The 25,049-nt window shown below is 40.5% G+C and overlaps 1 protein-coding gene across 1 annotated transcript in view; it reads right to left on the reverse strand.

Annotated features, from left to right (window-relative positions):
* Positions 1–24,595, reverse strand: part of LOC26529579 (clavesin-2) — a 61,444-nt gene extending 36,849 nt beyond the window's left edge. Inside the window, exon 1 of the mRNA XM_023178169.2 lies at positions 24,549–24,595. The gene's annotated coding sequence lies outside the window, so the exon portion shown is untranslated. The remainder of the gene's footprint in view (positions 1–24,548) is intronic.
* Positions 24,596–25,049: the final 454 nt, after the last annotated feature.

Raw genomic sequence — 25,049 nt, forward strand, 5'->3', positions numbered from 1 at the left:
GGTTGCGATGAGCTTGCCTTAGGCGAAGTTTTGCTGCTGGTGATCGAGTAATCTGCCATTCTCTTCTTAGACGTCGTTTTTCCGTTACTAATTGTTCTATCCGCCGGTTCGTAGGCCTGTCAACAGGTTTGGTGTAAGAAGAGGCATGTGGAGTAGATACACTTGCTGCAGCTCCCATCATCGACTCAAGTGCAGAGACGCACATATCAATGTCCTCTGCAGCATCCAGTTTCGGCGAACAGTCAATGTGGGCACTCATGTACATTTTAAATTTAAGCCAATTTGTTTTGTTGTTTGTAAGCCTATATGGGCGATCAAGTACTTGAGGTCTTGTTAATAATGTGAATAGCACTGGAGAGTGATCGGAAGTTAAATCTAGCAGTGTTTCCGCAGTGATCCGATTACGTGGAATCCTCTTGGTTACTGCGAAATCAATCAAGTCAGGCACTTTCTGTGGGCCAATAAGTAGGCCTACCCGGTGAGACGCAATCCATCTTATTGAGAGGGTTGACTATTGTGTTGTACAACTGCTTTCCTTTAGAATTTACCAGTCGAGATCCCCAGTGCGTATGTTTGGCGTTATAGTCCCCTGCTGCAATGAAGCGATCTCCGAGTGTGTTAAAGAAATCGGTAAATTCCTTTTCAGAGATTGAGAAGCGTGGTGGGCAGTACAGGGCGACCAATGTAGTGTTGCCGCAGCTGGTTTGGACGGTTATAGGAGTTGCTTGTAGGTGCTGTGTTTCAAATCTGTTGAGGAACGAGTGTTTTATACGGTTTTTGATTAGCATACCGGTCCCGCCATGAGCTTTTCCGTCTGGATGGTTTGTTGCGTAGAAGGTATATTTTGGTATTTGAAAATTATTTTTTGATGTTAAATGTGTTTCCGAAATCAGCAAAACGTCGATTTCATTTGAGTCTAGGAATAGTTGCAGTTCATTTTTGTGCTTGGAGATGCCGTTAGCATTCCAAAGACATAGACGTAGGGAAGCCATTATTTATTCTCGATAAGCTTCTGGATAAGCAGGTTTTGATTCCGCATCAGTTCGTGCATACAGTTTTGCATGAACGTCATAAAAGTGGTCATGTTTTGATTGAGTGAGATCAATAGGGCCTCTAGACCACTTGGAGTTTGCTGGCCAAGCTCTGGTGCGCTAGGTTGCGGATTCTGTAGATGGCGGAGTGACGGGGTCTCTTTCGCGGGCTCCGTCTGTCCAGTTCGGAGCACACTAGCGAAGGATACACTAGGACTGGTTGTAGCAGTCATGTTGGATGATCTAGCAGCCTTGGCGAAGAAGACCTCCGGTGTAGTTTTGGAGGCGTTGAAGATGATTTTTGGTCCAGCTGGGGGTTTGCGCCCGTTTAGGTGTGATTTAAGATCCTTAAAGACAGGACATCCTTTGTAGTTGGCCGTGTGGTTCCCTCCACAGTTGCTGCATAGTCTTAGTGCGACGTTGTTTCTGTCCTTGGTGCAAATTCCATCTTCATGATGTTCGCCGCAGCCAACACACACTGACCTAAGATTGCAATTGTTAGAGGTGTGGTTGTATTCCTGGCAGTTTTTACACTGCGGTGGTTGGCGTCTCTTATGGGGCTCCTCTACGGTGATTCTTCTGTGCAATAGAAGCTGTAGGTTGTAGATCGGGTGCACTTCATTTGGCTTCGACCGCTTTGCATCTGGTTGGAGCTCGATTTTAAAGAGCGGCTGTGCGACTTTGTTCCTGTTGATGATGTTGACAACGGACTTGACCGCAAACCCTTTTTCGACCAACGCGTCTGCTATTTTTTGAGTTGGGACCGATGGCTCAATCCCCTTTAACACAACCTGGAGCCCTTTAAAGCTTTTTAGTTGGTAGCTATAGAAGTTGATGTTAGCATTACGGAGGTACTTTTCGATGATGCGGAAATTGTCCTCAGTTTGGGCTTGACATTTAATTTCTTTAATGTTACCCCTATTGAGAGGGGTTACAACAAATTTATTTGCCCCTACTGTTTCTACTAGCTTCGAAATCAGGGCGTTGCAGTTGGCTCCACGGATGTATAAAGGGGGTGGTCTAGCCGATTTAACTTTATCTACAGCGCCGGCTTGATCGTCTTGCTGATCGGCAAGAATTTTAAAACGATTCCCGCTAAGGGGTGCTACTCGTTCATTTGGTTTGGTTATTTTCGGCGTATTGCCACTTTTTTTCTTTTGCGGGCTTAGCTTCCGCTTAGTTATTTTAATATATCTGTCCATTCCAGTTTGGACAGAAGTCGTTGGGTTTACTATTGTGGCTGACTCTGGGCGACTTGTCGTTGACGGCTTGAGGCAGGTCAATACTTCGGCAGACGTTGCAGTAGTTGCTGTCAACGAGCTGACGGTGCTGGTTGCTGTCAACGAGCTGACGGTGCTGGTTGCTGTCAACGAGCTGACGGTGCTGGTTGGTGCAATCGGTGACCCAGTTATCGATATTGATGGAGAAGCACACTGCTCTCTCCACGGTAAGTTGCTGTTAATTGCTGAGTGGCTGGCACTTTCGGTGTTATTGCTTACGTTAGCATTCGGTGGGGTCGGCGACACCACCGAAAAGTACGCGTTGTTGCGTTTGACCGAGAGTCGAAGCTCACGTTGTTGTTGTACAATTAGTTCTTGTAGCTGTTGCTGGTGGGGATCGAGAGAGCTTGGGCCCGAATTGGTGGACATGGCTTTTGTAAAAATTACGCACTTTGTTGTTGCAACTTAGTATTTATTGCTATTAGAGCAATCTAATAGCAATATGATTGTAAATAGGCGTCTCTGAGGCGACTGAGAGCCCTACACAACTTTTTGCAAACGCAGACTTTTTTTTTTTTTTTTTACACTCAATTTTTGCGGAGTGCATTAAAAAACACGTCTGCACACGGCGGCAGTTGAATTGGAATTGTTTGCTTTGATTTCACAATATCTAAGTAATAGGAGGCAGAGGGTTCGATTTCCTTTTTTAATAATTTCCCGTTAGAAAGAATTAATAATACTTCTTTGGTTTTAAAAGATTTGGGGATCTTAATAGACCACAAACTTAGTTTTAATCAACATATATCGACTACTGTTAGTAGGACTAAGAGTGTTCTTGGCTTTATAAAGCGCTGGTCGAAGGAGTTCAAAGATCCATATACTAGCAAAATAGTTTTTACTTCTTTTGTCTGCCCCATATTGGAGTATGGGTCTTGTGTTTGGCCTCCTCAATATGAGTTTTATCAAAACAAATTAGAAGCTGTGCAAAAACAGATTTTACTCTTTGCCTTTCGTGACTTTCGCTGGGATCCAACTGTACAACTTCCATCTTATTCTAGTCGACTTCAGTTAATTAACCTTCCTTCTTTAACTAATCGTAGAACTATGCTTGGTGTAACTTTTCGTTAGAAACTTTTGAATGGTGAGATTGACTCTTCCGAGCTGTTGACCCAAATTAACATTTTTGTTCCATCTAGAAGAACCCGCAATTACACACCGCTTATACTTCCCACTTGCACAACTAACTTTGCTCTGCATGAACCTTTTCGTATACTATGTAGTGACTACAACAGACTTTGGCACGTTATCGGTTCCGAAGCTTCGCTTCCGGGTATAAAAACTGCGATCTTGTCCTTCCTCGCTCGTAATTAGTTGTAATAATCTTTATTTTAACCTATCCTGTTTTCTTTTTATATGTAACCTATTATCTTATTACATTTAATATTTTCTATTTCTTTAATTTAATGTATGTTTATATATGTAATACGCCTATGCCCTTAGGTCGGAGTGTGTAGAGGTTGTAACATTAACTTTACTTAGGGTCATTCGTAACAGGCCCGGGCCTGGTGTCATATGGGCCACTTGTTCGTACTGAACGTTGTACGCCTACGTCTGTATTATTAAAACAAAAAAAATATATATATATACTAGACCATATCTCCAACGCTAAAAGTAGTTGGGAATTCAAACTACATGAAGAGAAAAAAAAACGGCAAGTCTTGATGTCATATGGTGTCTGGATGTCTGGTGTCATATGGGCTACTTGTTCGTTCTGAGCGTTGTGAGACTACGTCTATTAAAAAAAAAAATTTTAAAATAAAGTAATATTTCTCAAGTATATTTCCACAAATGAGCAGTTGGCTGATGTTAACGAAGCCGCTACCATCATCAAGATTTATCTATTTACGCAATCGATTGAAGCTAACTCAGTAAATGCCATCTTGCAACAATAAGAATAAGATCAAATTTAATGAATTAATGTAACGTAATTATACCATACACCCATATGGTGAAATGGTATATTAAAGTCGCCAAAATGTATGTAACAGGCAGAAGGAAGCATCCGACCCCACAAAGTATATATATTCTTGATCAGGATCAACAACCGAGTCGATCTAGCCATGTCCGTCTGTCCGTCCGTCCGTCCGCCCGTCCGTATGAACACCTAGATCTCGGAGACTATAAGAGCTAGACCCACCAAATTTGGTATGCAGTCTCGTGTAGTATGTACAGTTATCGAGTTTGTTTCAAATTTTTGCCACGCCCCCTACCGCGTCCGGAATTTACAAAAAACAGATTTTCTTAAAAACTATGCTACCGACATTAAATTTGGTATGTAAGCTAGCCTAATAGACGCGCAGACATTGACTATTTAAAAATTTTACCACCTTACCTTTGCTAGTTTTCGAGAAAATCTGTTTTTTTCATTTACGTGGGCGGAAGGGGGTGTGTCAAAAATGTAAAAAAAACTTAACTGTACATTCTACACGAATCTAAATACCAAAAATCATACGGACGGACGGTCGGACATGGCTAGATCGTCTTGGCATTCAGCATTGTCAGTGAAACAGCGATTTGATTTTGCGAAATCCGCCCTGCAACGCAAAAAAGTGTCGTGTATGCCACAATTCGCATCATAAGTTGCTGCACATATACTAGTCAACAGTGGTCGAGCGTTACCACCACCTTCACAAGACAACCAATCTTCCACCACACATGCTATGCATGTGACGGCTCCGAAAAACGTGATTCTTGCTACTGAAATCGTTGGTGTACTATGAGTTCTATGTCTAGTTGTTCTATGACCAATTTGATAACCGGAGATATGGCCCAATGATTGCAGTTACCTAAAGAAGAGTGTCCAATCGACTTGATTGGGATCGCTGAATCCAATATACAAGTCAAGAAATTCTAACACACTGAGTGAGGTATCCTTGGAATTCGGAATACTGTGAAGAATAAACAAACATTTATAAGCCGCAAGAAATAGATATGCTCATTGGATCAGATTCCTTTTACAACCTTTTATCAATCGGTCAAATAAAACAAGGTTCAGGACTTCTAACGCTTCAAAAGACTATCTTCGGATGGGTTGTATCCGGGCGATACTCTTCTGATGTGGGATTAGTTCAGAAGAGGACAGTCGATTTGAACTATCAGAATAAAGTCTTATGCTGAATTGACAAGAGTTCAACGAAAAACATATAATGCTGATAATGCACTTGGGCTTTGATTTGAAGTGGCTAAACGGCGGTGTTTGTCGATATTCTTCCATAAACTCTAAATACATGTTTCTTAATTCCACATCTTTCGAGTCAAAACTGTCAGCACTTCATTGCTCGAAATCTAAAGTAGCGCCCCTCAAGACATAAACATTGCCTAGACTTGAGCTGTATGCCGCTCATCTTCTCGCAGATCTGTTACCGAATCAATAATATCATAAAGGTACCAATTAAGCGTAAATTCCTTTGGTCGGATTATGAAATACAGCCATCAGCACTGGCTACGTTCGTTTCGAACAGGGTGGCTGAAATTCAACAGTGGTAAGAGAACGTAGTTTGGCGTTATGTTGTCATGCGTTACGAGGTTGTGATGTTGACGAATTAGTTGACTCGATTTGGTTAAAAGTCCAGAATTTCTTAGTAAATCTCAATGTGAGTGGCCTATTAACCAGCTCTCATGCTGACCCTTAGGGTTGACGAGAACCCCCTAGTTGAGATCATCGAGTCCTATTCGTCACATGCAAAATTAATAAGCATGTTTTATTATGTGTTCGGTTTTATCCGTAGATGTAAAAACAAATCGATCGCGTTTGATGATGTGATTCCATCACCATTAGAGCAAAAAGAGGCATTTCAAAAAAATTTATTGCAAATATCACCTTTAGAACTGCTTCCATTTTGTTCTTCTTTAAGTACGCTTGGTTTAAAGATATTGGTTTAGCACAAGTATTGGTTATGTAATCACCATGTGACCTTGTAAACTATATATTTATTTTGCTAGTAACAAAACGTCTTCTGAGTTTCGCTTCATTAAAGTGATAGAGAAGTCTTCGTGGATGGAAGTAACGGGTCTATTCCCAATTTGCTCTCTTTGCTTGGGTGAGTTACTATTAGAGATGGCAATTTTCGAGGAAACGAGTGTACAACATTTGTAATACCCTGAAAATAAAGTAATACTCATAGTCGGTGGCTCAGTGGAGACCTACTAAATCTACAATTCTGTTGTTCTCGAATTCGAACCCTGACGTAGGTGGCTATTGCCCCCCGATTAAGCAATACTGAAAAGTGTTATCGAAGATAATGGAAACAATTGTGGTTAAAAAATAATTTTTTTTTCCATTGGAAAAATTTCTATAGTAATAAAACTGTTTTATACAAATTCTAATGACCTTCATAGAACTTGTAATACTTTTTGGGGAGGTTTCTCAATACTTTTCTCAAGCTTTAAAAAAAAGGAAACCATACAAAACTATGCTTATAGGTCTGGGCACGAAACAGTCTGTGGTTATAAAAACCCAGCTTATTGATAAGGATTTGCAATGCATAGATGTTAGAATCGTTCGCAGAAAAGGACAAAGTAATAATTCACTTATGTTCTTTAGTCTTTTGTCAACAAATCTATTACTGTTAATGATTTAAAAAAAAAAATCACTCCGTCATTGGTAATTTTCGTGTTAAATAGGAGTATCAAAGGCGAAAGAGCAACACCATCACGCAATGCTACAACTGTCAAATGTTCGGGCGCGGTTCCAGCCAGTGCGGCGTTAAGGCATACTGTCTGAATTGTGCTGGAAATCATAAGACTGCAGAATACAAGATGACCTCAACATCCAAACTGGCTTGGATCTCATTAAGCCACCGTCCAGGAGTGTCCCGACAAGAAACAGTAAAAATAAAAAAGGGAGGAAGAGTCATAAGTAGCATCAAATCCGGCTTAAATACAAATGGACAGGCGCCACTTTTACACTGTCCTACTACATTCCTAAAACATAATAACACTCCAAACGTCATTTGGAAGAACTCGATTTATCTTATAAGGACAACGGTACTTAGGAGCTAACTTTTTGCACGACCCGGGAGTGACATCAACATTGCGAATAGCAACAAAATCATTGACTCTATAGGATAGTGCAGCCTTATGCCTTAAGGCGTACCGCTTTTTATTGCGCTCCTGCGATAATTGAATTTTCGCACTTGCCTCTTGCCTAGTGGCCTCAAGGTTACAGGAGTTTTCTGAACTAAATTTCTCGTCAAGATACTCGGTTAATTTGCACTGAGTTATTAGTAGCGAACTCCACACGATTACCTAATTTATACCAACCAACATTGGGGTCAACACACGGTTTATACGCTCGGCCTGCCCATTGGCTTGAGGGGCAGCAGTCCCTATTTTAATGTGGTTAATGTTTCGTTTTTCTACAAATTCAGTAAACTCAAACGATGTAAAACACGTACCTCTGTCGGATATAACTCTTCTTGGTCGGCTATAATAATCAAAATATTTTTCTAACGCGAGTTATGTAGTCGAAGTTCTCTCTCTCGCTCTTCATCTACATTTAACTAGCTCGATCTAGAAATAAAAGCTCAAAAGTTCTATCTCGACTATCAGAAAGCGTTTGAGCTCACTCTTTGGAAAAATGTGAACAAGTGAAGAACTAAAATGAAATAAATAGCTTTATACAATTAAAAAGAAAGACAAAAATATTATTTTATTTAAGTAAATGTTAAAAGACAACTGTTAAGAAAGCTCGCGTCAGTAACTTCTTTGTTACTAGTGGAATTTACGGAATACAATTTCACAAACTTGGTAAATGCGTCAATCACGTTCACACGCTCGACCTGCCCATTGGCTTGAGGGGCAACAGTCGCTACTTTAATGTGGTCAATATTTCGGTTTTCTACAAATTCAGCAAACTCATACGACGTAAAAGACGTACCTCTGTCGAATATAACTCTTTTTGGTCGGCTATAAGAATCAAAATATTTTTCTAACGCGACGGTAACTTTTTGGTACTAGTGGAATTTACGGAATACAATTTGACAAACTTTGTAAATGCGTCAATCACTACCAAAAGGTGCTTTCTTTTTGATGTAACACTCGGTAAGGGACCTAAGTGGTCAACATGGATAGTATCAAATGGAATCGGACTTTTCGGAATACTATGCAAGGTTCTATAATGTATAGTTCTGGGAACACTATGTAGGATACACGGCAGACAATCCTTTATAAACGCCTCGACCTTTGAATGAATTCATTAATGGGAACCAGTACCTTTCTTTCAAATTGTTTACACATTGCTCAACGCCTAAATGACCTAGTTTTTCGTGACACCTTCTTATTAATTCCCCCTGCATGCGAGTCGGTGCATACAAACACTGTCTTTTCCTAGCATTTCTTTTGTACACTATACCATAAAATCCACATCAAGCCTTTTGGTGGAGATTATAGGAAATGGCATGCTTTCAAGGACCTGTTTGAAAGTACCATTCATGGAAAGACAACACTGACGAATATACAGAAGTTTCATCACCTGAAGTCAAGCGTCATAGGAGAGCAGCAATACTCATTCGGGCAACAAGTTTGATGGGGCTACCCAACGTGAATGGATGGACAAAAGCCAGGATATTGAAGAGTTGGTTAAGTTTTTGGACTCACGATGCGATCGCCTTGAGCTCAGTCAAGTTGTCGATCATGTAGTGAGCAAACCGAGGGATGAAAAAGGAAAAAGGCAAGCACGCATCACGCTTGCCATTACAGGTAATTGTATGAAATGTCATAGTACTGAGCACATACTGTCGGCTTGTCCTCAATTCCAGAGCTTGACTGTCAAGCAACGTTAGGCCTTTGCGAAGGAAAAACATATGTGTTTTAATTATTTGAGGACTGGACATGGAGTAAGCGCTTGTAGCTCGAAGTCTTCTTGCAAGTATTGCAAGCGCCGCCATCATTCTATGCTGCATTCTGAAGGCTATTCTACACAGAATAAGAGCGCAGAGCAGCACCAAGGTAACTCAGGCCAGGCTTCTGAGGAAGCACCAGCGACATCAGCGGTAGCAATGATGAATGTTACCAGACCCAGTAAGCCAAATGTCCAACGAAGAAGTACTCTACCAACTGCATTGGTACACGTGCAAAATTCCCACTTTACTGGATTGCGCCTCAGACTTGTCTTTCATTTCGGAACGGTGCGTACTGACGTTGGATCTTGCAAGTTCGCTATTTCGAGTTGCATCGGGCATCTCAAACGTCAAGGCGGGAATAATCAGAGGTTTCTGCTCTCTTCAGATGATGTCTTGTTTGTCGAGTCATTACATCGATATTAATGTGCACGTTTTAAGAAAGCTCACCTCACCATTGGCACGTGAAAATATTGATGCTTCATCACTGTCGGTGTTTGGGCTCCAACTGAAGCCAGACTCTCTTTGCTAAAAAGAGAAAACGAACGAAGAGAGAGAGAGAGAGAGACCAAGAACAGCGCAAGTTACTTTGAAGTGACAAACTTGGAGATCCGTTACTTCAATTCTTTTCTTTCTTATTTCTTCTATGGAAATTATACTCTTGAAATTAATCTCGGTCGATGCGGTTGCACCTTCTGTGCCCGCCGACAATTGTACTATAGTTTTAGGTTAAGAAAATAAAGCAACTGGATTGAAGTCAACCTGGTCATCTCATTTCTTGCCAATCGCAAGTGCCTCGAAGCCGCCTCGGTGGAAATCATCCGAAGGCCGCATCATATAAAGCGAGCAGTTTGGGGCTCCGCAAGGGCGCAGCCGTTAGCCAACAGTCGGTATTTACAGGATACCGAATGGGTGACCCTGACTTTAGAACTAACGCTTCAATCGAAATTTTGCTGGGCAATGATTATACATGTATCAACCCCGTATTCTAGCAATTAGAAATGTCAAGTTATTTCGATTTTAACAAATTAATTATTACTTTATTCAAGTGTTGTTTGATATGTTTTCTGCTGCGCTTGCCACCAAGAATCAAAGTGAAAAGGAATGAAGAAAAGATTCCAAAGCTCGTACGCGAAAGCTCATTCCGTGGCTTGTACCGCTGAGCTTTCTGTGTGTTGATCGCCGGCCCGGGTCTCCACATCCCTCCAATGTTTTTCAGCTTCAGCTTCAATCCCTCGTTCTGAGCGCAAGCTTCATTTTCCGGAGCTTGTGACGTTTCTCTGGATGTGCTCGTGCCCTGAAAACTATCGGTCGTCGTTGCAGCTTCATGGGTACCTGTAACTGGAATTTTTTTTAAAAGACTCACATCTCTGATTAGCGTTTGCCCACCTCCTTGCACTTGGACTATATTCCCTTTTCTGTTGACGGAGATTTTTATTGAAGTATGACAGCCATGTCACCTCGACGACTTCTTTCGAAGTATCGAAGTATTGAAGTATCGAAGGCTTGCTGTTCTTTGTTGGTCCAATCAAATTTGGTATTCGCCTTTATTAATCTTTTCAGTGGAGTCGAGATCGGGTATAAATTTCCCCAGGTATGTTACGAGGCCCATGAAACTCCTTGTCTCCTCCTTAGTTTTCGGAGCACGGAAGTCTGTGATCACTTTAACTTTCTCCGGATCCGCTTCGATACCATGGTCCGATAGAATATGGCCAAGAAACTTGAGTTTTGTTTTTTGTACACACATTTATGCTTATTCAAAACAACGTTGTGGGTATCAAAGACTTTTAGAACCGCAGTTAGCGCCTTGTCGTGTTCTTCTTCGTTTTTGCCGAAGACGATAACATCGGCAATATAGTTCAGAGCATTGGGGCAGCCTGCTAACAACCTCCAGCCGCCTCTGGAAAATTTCTGGAGCCGAGTTAACTCAGAAAAAGCAGTCTTTTATATCGAAATAGTCCCTTGTGTGTAATAAATGTGGTAATCTGCCGACTTGACTCATCGAGCATTTTTCAAATCCAGTCTGGAAAAACATCTCGCCTCTCGTAGTTCGGTCATGAACATGTCGAATGTTGGCAGTGGGTAGTTTTCCCTCGACATGGCCAAATTCGCCCTTCGCATATCCAGACATATTCGCTTTCTTTATACGCAATTACAACTGGTGAAATCCATGAACTCGGTCCATGGACTGCTGCACAGCCTGGCATATCCTTTCTGCAATTTGTTCTTCTAACGCAGATGGAAATCTCCGCATTGGCTGCTGCACTGGTCTCATATTGTGGTCTAAGGCCAATCTCACAGGTGAAGCTTTCCATTTCGGACAATGTGCGCACGAATCCATTCTATTTACGCCTAAACCAAATTTTAGGACGTTGAGTTGTACGGCTGTGTCCCGTCCTAGTAACGATTGTCTACCATCTAGTCTTTCCTGAATTCTTATCGGAGCTTCAAAAACGTTAGTCACCCTCAGCACGTCATCCGAAGCATGACTCGAAACTGGGTAGACGAGTTGGTACGAACATTGAACACTGTCGCATGTACACTATTCAGTTGCAGCCAATCGCCACGGCTTTTCAGGTTCTACCGTGATCCGGAGTCAATTATCATTTGCAGCTGGGATCCCCCAACTAGACATGATACGGTTTCTTCTCTTTTAAAACAGTTCGACCAACTGTTGTCGCTGAGGTTCGTGGTCGCTTGTGTTGATTATCATATGGTGTTCAAAAACGTCTCTTCAATGTGGTCTTACACATCCGAGCATAAGGTCCGAACCGGGAACATTTATTACATTTTGAGTTTCTTGCCGGGCATGCCATTCTGCGTTCATCATGGTCTGCTGCTCCACACCGGCCACACACATCATTCGTCCTGTCATTTCTTTTTGTTTGGACGGCAATTTTCTTCACAATATCGACATCCGACGGAATCACCATTGCCTCTGACTGCTGATTCACTTGCTCTTCAACTGTGCACGTATTTATTATCTCCTCCAGCTTGAGCTCCGCTTCTAATAGCTTCTTTTTCAACGCAGTCTTAGCCCAGGCATCAATGATTTTATCAGCGATGCAGATTTCCTCTATTTGGATCTTGGTGGCTCCAAGACGCACTTCCTATGTAAGCACACCCGAAACTCGAATGGAAGATACATAGTCGATTTTCCGTTTAAGGAACAAAATCCAAAATTTGCGGATACATTTCTAGAAGGATACGTTAAAATGTTTAGACAGATTTTAGTAGCGCCTGAACATCAAGATATTCAATGAATCCTTTGGAGAGAAGACCTTGAGGAACCATTGAAGAATTTCAAATTGACCACACTCACCTATGGCACGGCATATCCACCGTTTCTGGCAGTTAGAGTGCTGGAATAACTGGCAGCTGATAATGAATACGAGTTTCCAAGGGCGGCTAGTACGTCGATGACGTACTGACAAGAGACATGAACGAACAACTGCTCGACATAAAGGAAGAGCTGGTACTCATAATGTCACGGGCATAATTTGCTTAGCTCTAATAAAGCAACAAAGGCAATCAAATTGATTGTTCAAGGATTGCAGCAAAGGTGCTTGAGCTGCATTGGCGTCCTGGAGAAGATGTCCTAACATATAAAGTTTCACTATCGGAACATATGAGTTGTACGAAACGACAAGTGCTGTCTGACACGGCACGCATCTTTGACCCACTCGGTATTTTGGCGCCAGTGGTGGTCCAGTTTAAAATTCTGCTTGAATAATTATGGCTGCTTAATTTGGATTGGGACTCAGAACTGCCAACAAAGCTAGCGCACTTATGGCAAACATTCAGAAAGGACGTTAAAAAACCTGAAGATACCACGATTTGTGGACAATCAACACGATGACATCGAACTGCATGGATTTTCAGATGCTTCGTTAAAGGCTTACTCTGCTGTCATTTATAACCGTGTGACACACCTAGATGGAAGCATCGGAGTGGCACTCATTGCAGCTAAAACAAGAGTGTCACCATTAAAGCAGAAGTCGTTGCCACGATTGGAACTTTGCGGAGCTCTACTATTAGCTCGTTTATTCCAAGCAGTAAAGTCTGGTCTTCGCCAGAAAGATGTTAAAATACACGCATGGACCGATTCTACAATCGTTTTGTCATGGCTTTCGCATCAAGCCTGTAAACTTAAAACATTTGTTGCCAACCGAACAGCAGAAATACTAGAGACCATACCACGTAGCGCTTGGAGACATGTCAGCACTAAAGAGAATCCTGCGGATTGTGCATCACGAGGTATGCTAGCGAGTGACTTAATTAACTTTGATCTATGGTGGAAGGGACCATCTTGGCTGCACGACTGTACACTATACTCAGAGACAATGAATAGACCACCAACTTGCTGCTCAATTCTCAAGCCAGCAGCAGAACTTGAGCTCAAAACCAAAATCTTGACAACCATTTCCAAGGATATTGAGGATTCCCCATTTGAGGTACTACTCGGAAGGACATCATCTTGGATCAGAATGGTTCAAGTGGTCGCATATGTATTCCGCTTCGTTCATCGAATCAAATCAAGCAAGTCTAAATATTCAGGACCTCTAAAGTTCGATGAAATTACCAGAGCAAGGAAGTTTTGCCTACGACAGGCACAAAATCAATTCAATGACGGTAGACAACTGCTTTTGAGGAAGCAGTCTTTGGAGCGACGATCAACAATAAGCAAACTTTCTCCCTTCGTTGACGAAGATGGAATTATACGTGTGGGTGGACGTTTGAAAAGGTCGCAACTCCCTGCAGATGCCAAGCATCGAGTAGTTTTGCCGAAACACCATCGCCTTGTGGAATTGCTGCTGAACCATGAGCATCAAGTCAATCTTCATCCAGGAGTTTCAGCAATGTTTTGTAATAATTCGCAAGAAATATTGGATCATTGGCGCACGAAATCCTATTACGACGTATCACACATAAGTTAATAAACTGTTTTAGACAGCGCCATCACACCATCGACAAGCCTTTTCATTTGAGCATACTGGATGCGATTATGCTGGACCTATTTTGCTAAAGGTTCACAAGGGACGAAACCCTAGGAAGGAAAAAGCCTACAATTGCCTGTTTGTATGTATGGTTACTTCAACTCTTCATCTGGAGATGAACAGTGCCAACAGTAGTATTCCTGGTGTCTGACAGCGTTGCACAAACGGTTTGCAACTCTGTAAGCCATTCTCGAAACGGGGATGCAGCATTCACATTAGGGTTATTACAATTGTTATTTAGATCGGTTATTACCAATGGTATTATGCTGTTCCAAAAGTCAAAATAGAGCCACCGCTCACAGCCCATGAAAATAACTTTTAACTAACTTGTCGCAATCCAAATGCTCTACTGGCGAAACTTACTGGGCTTCCGCAATCGCATAGCGCTAAAATATTATTAACATCAGTGTATCCCCATTTTCAAGATATTATTAAGCTTACTAATTGAATAAATGACTTATCATCAATGGTGTCCGGGTCTTCACTAGCGCTCATGGCGGCATTTTGGGTTCGCATTGGACAATTCCGGTATTGATGACCCACTTTTGAAGCACCGATAGCAACTTCCTTTTGGTCTCTTCGCGCGTGGACAGTCACACATTAAGTGACCTTCTCCTTTGCAGCAAGCGTAATGGCCTCCGCACGGTCTGAAGTTGGACGAGCTTGAGAAACGTAGTTTCTTGCTGGTGGCTGAACTGTCATCTCTCGCAATTCCTTCAGAGAAGTACAATAGTACAATATATTTTAACACATCGGTGTCTTCAAAATTGCCCTGCTGAGCCATATTTTGCATAATGATGAAATACTGCAAGAGTGACTAAACTTTGCCAATCGGGCGCTTCCTCATCTGGTTAGCAATCTCGTAGTTTGTCATTTGAAGGCCATATACCTTCACAAGGGCATCGTTTAGCTCGTTCCAGGTTGTCGTCTTTTCATATGTCATGTATACTTAAGTCCTCCTCCAGCTCCATAACACGTGTTTTTAGCTCCACCATCGAAGCCGATTCGTCGGTTTCGCTCGCTTGTGCGCTTGGCCCTACAGAGATCTCACGAGACATCGTCGGCAACTGGTTAGCACCCACTTGATCCGGTGTACTTGACTGCTCAATGTTTCGCGCTGCTCAATAAGAGGCTCCGGACCAACATCCACAAGTTGTCCGGCATGCACATTTGCAGACACTGCTAGGCTGACTGCCTGTTCTTCGGGTACATCACTCTCTCCAGACTGATTCTGTGCCATGACTGCTTTTACGAATGCTCGCAATTGGTAAATTGACGCTTCTCTATCGCAAGGTACTTCCTTGGTCGCTAGCAACTCAAACAATGCGGTTTTGTTTAATTTAATGATCTCGGTGTATTTCATAAAAATACTTTCTTTAGGGCAAACTCCACACCTGATTTGTAAACTCTCTATTATTTTCATTAATTAATCCCTTGGGATTGTCTTTTTATTTTCGGATTTTATTTCTGTTTTTTTTTTAAATGCACATGTGGTCTTATTGCCTATATTTTGAGAGTGTGTGCCCGTACCCCGCCTTAGTGTACTATACCCTTTTAGTGTGACCAAATTCGGTTATCGGGGAAATAATTCACTGAGGAGGGGAGCGGGTTTATTTCAAATGTTCTTAATGTTTAGACTATAGAACTAATAAATACGCTTAGAAATTGTATGTCAAAATTAGATCAATTTGTCGTTACTTTTACGTTTTAAATTAAATTTGCTTAAATTTGTATAAATACATTATTAATTGTAGTAGCTTCTAAAACTGAATTAATGCACTTTCTCCATCTTTATGGAGAAGACCGATATATGTCTAGTTTCCGAAACATGATAAAATATTACCATATCAGCAAATATTTCTGGCTATAATTGCTAAAGGAACGACAGAATATGCAGCGGAGATACACTGCTACCCAGTTCCAGGCAGCCATTCATGTCGCAGTACCAAAGAAAATTTTAAAAGTGATATTCAAAGTCTAACAAGTATAAACGATTCATTCATCCTAGTGGATCACTTGTTATTGGGTTGGTCTGTCATTTCTTTTAAGACGAGTTCTATTATTAGTTCGCGTATGGGAATTAGCAAGAACAATTGGGTGTGCATCTAGTTTCGCAGAATACTTTAGTTGTTGACTACCTATTTCAGATGTTACGCTAGGTATATTTAGATCATTTTGAATGTTGTCGTTTCGTATATACCACGGGGCCCCGTGATTGATCTTAAAATCTTCGACTGCGCTCTTTGTATAATATCGACATTGCTGGTACTTGCATTTCCCCATATTACGGCTTCGTAAGTCCAGATGGGTTTCAGTACGGAGTTGTATAGGAGGACTTTATACTCCAGACGTAGAGGGGACCGAGCATTGATGATCCAATGTAGGCTGCTCGCTTTCAGTTTAAGCTGTGCCTTTTTTGCTTCGATGTGCTTGCGCCAAGTTAGTCTTCTGTCTAGGTGGATGCCAAGGTAAGTGACATACACTGCTTGAGGAACTGGTACGTTGTTTAGCATCAGAGCTGGACAGTTTTTTCTGTTAAGCGTAAATGTAACATGTTTGCATTTCTGCTCGTTGACCCGGATACGCCAGGTTGCTAGCCATTGCTCTACCACCTTGAGGTGTTCCTCTAATTTTGCAGAGTCTTGTATTGGGCATTTGGATCTGCTGAGGATTGCCGTGTCATCGGCAAAAGTGGACGTTGTAAGTCCTAAACTCGTTGGTAAGTCTGCAGTGTACAGCAGGTAGAGCAATGGGCCAAGTACACTGCCTTGCGGTACACCAGCTTTGATTTCAAAATCAGCCGAGACGGAGCCATTACATCTTACAGCGAATTTCATATTGTAAAGGTAAGATTCCATGAGTTTGTGGGTGTACTGTGGCAGTTTTTGCCGGATTTTGAACATCAGACCCTCCAGCCAAACTCTATCGAAAGCCTGGGCGACGTCAAGAAAGACAGCCGCACAGTATTCTTTTAGTTCGAATGCTGTTCGTATTTCGGATGTTATGCGATTGACTTGTTCAATTGTACCATGTTTTTCGCGGAAGCCGAACTGGTGTGAAGAGATTGCGTTCTCCGATGCCAGAAATGAGTTTAGTCGGATCTGCAGGACCTTTTCAAAAAGCTTTGAAAGACATGGCAGCAAACTAATTGGCCTATAGGATGATGGCTGGGTTTTGTCCTTTCCCACTTTAGGAATCATGATGATAGTGGACTTTTTCCATGTTCTTGGGAAGTAGCCAATTTTTATTATAGCGTTGAACAGTTTGCAGATATATTGTATGGCGATGATAGGGAGTTCTAGGATCATTTTCGGTGTGATTAGGTCATGGCCAGGGGCTTTTTTCGGTTTTATGTGGTTTTTAATAACTGCAGTGATCTCGTCCGATTGGAGTTCCGAGTACTCACTATCCGTTAATGGGCTCGAAGGGGGAAGTACAGATGAGTTTGATGTTGGATTTGGTTGGAAAACCATTTTAAGATGTGTGGCAAATACGGATGCCCTCTCTTCGTCACTGCGGGCCCATCCACCGGTTGGACTCCTTATCGGTGAAATTGTCTCTGTAGGAGCGCTTAAAGTTGGGTGGGCTTTCCACAGAGGATGTTTAGTGCTGGTTGGACTGAGCTTTTCTATGTATTTCCTTTGAACCCAGCTTTTCTCTTGTCTTAACGCCTTGGAGAGGTTGCGATTAGCATGCCTTGGGCGAAGTTTTGCTGCTGGTGAGCGAGTAATCTGCCATTCTCTTCTTAGACGTCGTTTTTCCGTTACTAACTGTTCTATCCGCCGGTTCGTAGGCCTGTCAACAGGTTTGGTGTAAGAAGAGGCATGTGAAGTAGATACTCTTGCTGCAGCTCCCATCATCGACTCAAGTGCAGAGACGCACATATCAATGTCCTCTGCAGCATCCAGTTTCGGCGAACAGTCAATGTGGGCACTCATGTACATTTTAAATTTAAGCCAATTTGTTTTGTTGTTTGTAAGCCTATATGGGCGATCAAGTACTTGAGGTCTTGTTAATAATGTGAATAGCACTGGAGAGTGATCGGAAGTTAAATCTAGCAGTGTTTCCGCAGTGATCCGATTACGTGGAATCCTCTTGGTTACTGCGAAATCAATCAAGTCAGGCACTTTCTGTGGATCTGTGGGCCAATAAGTAGGCCTACCCGGTGAGACGCAATCCATCTTATTGAGAGGGTTGACTATTGTGTTGTACAACTGCTTTCCTTTAGGATTTACCAGGCGAGATCCCCAGTGCGTATGTTTGGCGTTATAGTCCCCTGCTACAATGAAGCGATCTCCGAGTGTGTTAAAGAAATCGGTAAATTCCTTTTCAGAGATTGAGAACCGTGGTGGGCAGTACAGGGCAACCAATGTAGTGTTGCCGCAGCTGGTTTGGACGGTTATAGCAGTTGCTTGTAGGTGCTGTGTTTCAAATCTGTTGAGGAACGAGTGTTTTATACGGTTTTTGTTAGGATACCAGTCCCGCCATGAGCTTTTCCGTCTGGATGGTTTGTTGCGTAGAAGGTATATTTTGGTATTTGAAAATTATTTTTTGATGTTAAATGTGTTTCCGAAATCAGCAAAAAGTCGATTTCACTTGAGTCTAGGAATAGTTGCAGTTCATTTTTGAGCTTGGAGATGCCGTTAGCATTCCAAAGACATTGACGTAGAGAAGCCATTATTTATTCTCGATAAGCTTTATGATGTTCGCACACACTGACCTAAGATTGCAATTGTTAGAGGTGTGGTTGTATTCCTGGCAGTTTTTACACTGCGGTGGTTGGCGTCTCTTATGGGGCTCCTCTACGGTGATTCTTCTGTGCAATAGAAGCTGTAGGTTGTAGATCGGGTGCACTTCATTTGGCTTCGACCGCTTTGCATCTGGTTGGAGCTCGATTTTAAAGAGCGGCTGTGCGCCTTTGTTCCTGTTGATGATGTTGACAACGGACTTGACCGCAAACCCTTTTTCGACCAACGCGTCTGCTATTTTTTGAGTTGGGACCGATGGCTCAATCCCCTTTAACACAACCTGGAGCCCTTTAAAGCTTTTTAGTTGGTAGCTATAGAAGTTGATGTTAGCATTACGGAGGTACTTTTCGATGATGCGGAAATTGTCCTCAGTTTGGGCTTGACATTTAATTTCTTTAATGTTACCCCTATTGAGAGGGGTTACAACAAATTTATTTGCCCCTACTGTTTCTACTAGCTTCGAAATCAGGGCGCTGCAGTTGGCTCCACGGATGTATAAAGGGGGTGGTCTAGCCGATTTAACTTTATCTACAGCGCCGGCTTGATCGTCTTGCTGATCGGCAAGAATTTTAAAACGATTCCCGCTAAGGGGTGCTACTCGTTCATTTGGTTTGGTTATTTTCGGCGTATTGCCACTTTTTTTCTTTTGCGGGCTTAGCTTCCGCTTAGTTATTTTAATATATCTGTCCATTCCAGTTTGGACAGAAGTCGTTGGGTTTACTATTGTGGCTGACTCTGGGCGACTTGTCGTTGACGGCTTGAGGCAGGTCAATACCTCGGCAGACGTTGCAGTAGTTGCTGTCAACGAGCTGACGGTGCTGGTCGGTGCAATCGGTGACCCAGTTATCGATATTGATGGAGAAGGACACTGCTCTCTCCACGGTAAGTTGCTGTTGATTGCTGAGTGGCTGGCACTTTCGGTGTTATTGCTTACGTTAGCATTCAGTGGGGTCGGCGACACCACCGAAAAGTACGCGTTGTTGCGTTTGACCGAGAGTCGAAGCTCACGTTGTTGTTGTACAATTAGTTCTTGTAGCTGTTGCTGGTGGGGATCGAGAGAGCTTGGGCCCGAATTGGTGGACATGGCTTTTGTAAAAATTACCACTTTGTTGTTGCAACTTAGTATTTATTGCTATTAGAGCAATCTAATAGCAATATGATTGTAAATAGGCGTCTCTGAGGTGACTGAGAGCCCTACACAAATTTTTGCAAACGCGGTCTATTTTTTTACACTCGAATTTTGCGGAGTGCATTTAAAAACACGTCTGTACACGGCGGCAGTTGAATTGATTATGACATACTTAACGAAAAGTTGGAAACACACACTCCATTTAATAACCAAATTGAATACTGCAATAATAAATGTAAGAAATGATAGCGTTCCCAAGAAAACAATTAAATTGCCCCTGAAACCGTTTCCAAATAACAGCACAGAGATATAGACGCCCAGCCGATCATATATTTTTTTAAATGGTTTAATTTTCTGACTGCCAGTGCGATATCTGATTTTCAAAACAAGTCTTGGATTTTCGTCCTTTCATCCCTCGATAAGGGTTTTTCTTGATATCCAGCAAAAGTTATAAGGAAGAAGAGAATAGATATCCTAACATTGGTCACCAATTCATATTGTTTTGCCCCAGACGACGAGAGGAAAGGAGGCTGAAATACTAGTTCAAACTTTGAAATTAAATCATACCCTCTTTTGCTTATTTAAGCGACAGAAGATGCTGTAGACAGTAGAATAAAAGTTAAGGAAAGTACGATAATAAACACAAATAAAGAAAAAAAAATCCTTTCCAAGTTAAAGGTTAGAAAATGCCCTGGGTTAAAAAATATGGACAGTGGGAGAGAAAACAAGCCAGCCAATTTAACAAGTTCGTATCGACCTACTTTCACCTGTCAGCAAAATTTTTCAAAAGATTATATAGGTGAATTTATACTAATTTGTGGAATCAAACAGAAGAATAATCACCCGTTATGAAGAATAAGAAAAATTTTAAAACTCATAATTTAAACCTTTATACATACATTAATACTTAATACTTAATAATTAATTAATAAAATAAATAACGGTCACTGTTGTTAGTAAATTGGTAATTTATTAATTATTATTGGTAACAAATCTACCGCGTCTGCCGTGAAATTAATTGTCTTGTCTTGTCTAATTCAACGAAAGACTCGATGTCGAACAAGGCGATAAGTAATGTTGATTCCAAACCGGAGATCAAGTCCCAGGTAAGGTGCTAAAAATTGAAAGAGCCCAAATCGATCAATTCTCTTTGGTAATTGTGCTGACCATCTTAAGCACAGGCTTTCAATTTCTACCACAGAAAGTACATACATAGTTGAACTTTACAATAACAAATCCATGCACATATTTTATACACCGCTTTATCCAATTTTTGCTCTACTTTACCTTTGCATTGTTAAGAAGCGAATTTTCGAATCGTCAGATTTTTTTTTTTGGTTAAGATACTACCATGCTATAAAAGAATTTAAAAATCCAGTAAAGCATCGGATTTTTCCCTTTATGTAGTGCCTCGATCAAATTTTATGGTGCTGAATTCACATTGCTATAAGGATTATCTTCAGCGATGTAAGCTTAGGTTTTCTCGCGACCCTAAGCAATTTTATAAATTTGTAAATGTTAAACGTAAGACATCGGTGCACCCGTCTTACTTGTCTTTCGAAAACAATAAAGATGACAATGATCAGGCAATTGCCGACATGTTTGCTGATTTTTTTAAAACAACTTATTCCTCTTGGATTTATCAAGCAAATCCTCCTTATCCTCATCACTTGCATCGTCTAATTGCATTTTAGACCCTGTGTTTGATGAAGTTCTATTGAGATGATGTTCTTTAAATTTCGTGGGCATGTCTCTAATGGGTTCTTTTTAAAGTGGGTTTTGATAAAAAGCCCCAGAATTCGGACACGGCAAAAAACGAAAACACATTTTCAAAATTTGTAAAATAGATCGTACACCTTTGGACTCAAAGAAAAAGCTTTAGGTCTAGTAAAACTAAGACCACAAATTGTCAATTTGGCCCCAAGGTTCAGTCCAATTTGGAGCCAATTGAAAAATTCAATTTTGTATTTATTTTTGGTTTTTCTGCTTGGCGTCACTTTACGCCACTAACTCACACTAAAGTATAACTGCACTTAAACTACGAAAGATAGTGAAATAAATTTCCCGTCGATTGAGATATTGTCCATAAAAATCGGATTAAAAATAGATAGACTTCGTTGCCCTGCAAAAAAGGTGTTTTTTTTTGTTTGAGATGTTTTCAACAGCCCAACTATTTTCCGATTTTTATGGACAATATTTTAAATGTACTGATTTGCATATTAGAATTAAAATCGACACCGTCACAGAACGAACTATACGTCTAGCTAATTATTTCTTCATGAGATGGGTACACTCCATTTGTCTCCATATTTATAATTTTTCCTAACTAGTTATACTATAAGATTCCAATATCCCTCCCCCTGCTATATTGCTTTTTTATGTATACGAGGTTGTTATTCCAATTTTCTCCTCATTTACTAAAAACACGAATTTCTGTCGATATAATATATAAACCTGCCTGAGCTCTTAAAGTGAGTAAGTCAAATCTCAAAAACTCTGTATATTATTCTTATGAAGTAAATTTCAATTTGAATTAATAAATGAAAATATCACAGAAGCTAACTTCGGCTATGCCGAAGTTTATATACCCATGCCGTCGTTGGCAGTAATATTTTAAAATTTCTTTCCCTTAACTCAATTCATCAATACACAAACAAAACATTGAAATTATGACTACAATTATTTTTTATTCTTCCATCATTCCCTAAGCAAAGCACGGCACGCAAAAACATACAGTTCATGTAGTGATGAGTCTGCGTGTGTATGCATGTGCTCTGTTGATTTGATAATGACGTAGTAGGCAGCAAGCAGCGCGGCAGCGCTTGAACCAATTTATATCGATTGTAATTTGTGTTCTATTTATCCGATCAGATTCAAATTTTTGAATCTGGGGTTTTACTACCTATTCTATCGGTTGGCTTGTTTTGTCCGATTTGGATCAAATTTGGTATTTTGGTGGATAATCATATCAAATTCAAGTGTGCCAAATTTGATTGGACAAGTTTTTTCAAATTTCGGGGACGGAAAGGGGCGTGGCAAAATATGTACACATACAAAATGTGCGCATTTACTCAGCAAATATATATACATATATATGGTGTATCTAGCTATAATAGTCTTTAAGAAAAACACTTACATACTACACGAGTCAATATACCAAATTTGGTGGCGGTAGTTTTCAGAGTCTCCGAGATCTGCGTGTTCATACGAACAGGCGGTCGGACGGACAGACGGAGAAGGCTAGATGGACTTGGCTGTAGATGCTGATCAAGAGGATATATACTTTATGGGGTTTGAAAAGCTTCCTTCTGCCTGTTACATACATTTTGGCTACTTTAATATACCATTTCACCCTATGGGTGTTTGGTATAAAAAATCAGAAAAAATACTGCATACGGTTTTTATACCCTTGCATATTCTTCATCAGCATGAGAAGCTTAGTCGATATAGCCATTGTCAGGATCGGACCACTATATCATATATGTACATAGCTCTAGACGAAACATCATAAAAATTGAAGTACCCTCATGAAATTTACTAATATGATAGTTTTGAATATAAAACCTAAGATCCCGAAATTTCAAACAGATCGGATATATATAACACAAGTTACAGCCAATATAAATCGGCTCTACTACTGAAACACACAGAGCAGCTAAGCACACGCATACACATACAGACGCAACGCTACGTAAACTGTATGTGTATGCGTGCCAATCGCGGCATGCAGCATGGGGAAGAAGATGAAAAAGAAATGGAAATGATATTTGGAAAGTTTTGTCTGTGCATTGATGAATTGATGATAGAGAACAAGAGTTTGAGGCATCTAAAAATATTATGGCCAAGGACTGCAAGGGTATATAAACTTCGGTACTGCCGAAGTTAGCTTCTTTGATATTTATATTAATATTTGGTTGCATAGCACAGTTACCGAGGGTGTTATTAAAAAATTTCTAAAAAAAACTCTTTTGAAATTACTGCAACTACATGTATGTACATAAGTATAACACGTAGAAGGTATGATTCCGCAGTGGCATTTTTTACACTCATTGTTTTTTACTTTCATTAATAGAACGAAAAATGCAATTGGCATTTTGCCTTTTTCATGCTTATACATACAAAGATACATACATAGCTGTAATTATGTTTCTTTACTTATGTATGTACATACATACATACATATGTACATACATATGCATGTACATTTTGGGGAGTTGAACATCACGTGCATGCACAAGAAAAACAAAAATGTACATTGTACAATGTATATTCGTACATCTATATGTTATAATGTTACATATGTACATAAATATGTATTGACATACATATGTACATACATATGTATATATATATTTTATATGTTAATAAATTTTGAATAAGTACATATATATGAATGAATACATATGTATGTATGTACATATATTAACTTAAAAACTAGAATAACAACAAATAAATATACATTTAATTGAATAGGAAATAAATCACTTGGTTCAAATATAGAATTTGCAAGAAACAAATATTTACTTTAATATATTTTTAGGACTGTTGACGTTTACTGATAGACGTTGTAAAACAATTGGTGTTATCGTTGTTTTACAGTTTCATTAAAAAGTATTCGATAACTCTTCCCGAAGAAATCGGAACTCATATAGAATGATCAATAATTTGAGGTCACTGACTAAAATAAAATTATTTGTTTGTATTCTATTTTACGTGTTTTTTAGGTACATATGTATGTACATACATACATACATATGTCGGAGCGTAGCTTGTATTATTTAAATCACTCATTGTCTTTTTTACTGTTTTTTTACTTCGCACTACTTTCACTTGTATTTTTGAACTGTTGTAACCTTCCTATTCGGTTTCTCGTTGCGCGCCATGAATTTTATATAATCGGTTTTCCTATCACAGCGACGATAAAGCTATCGATAACCAAAAAGAAGGCGGTAGGTGAATTGCAGCAGATCGAGATCCTCTGGTTCCGTAGCTCTTGCGGGGTGGGGGGGTTGTTTGCTGAATCTC

The sequence above is a fragment of the Drosophila willistoni genome, unplaced genomic scaffold (assembly GCF_018902025.1).
Source record: "Drosophila willistoni isolate 14030-0811.24 unplaced genomic scaffold, UCI_dwil_1.1 Seg169, whole genome shotgun sequence".
NCBI lineage: Eukaryota > Metazoa > Arthropoda > Insecta > Diptera > Drosophilidae > Drosophila > Drosophila willistoni.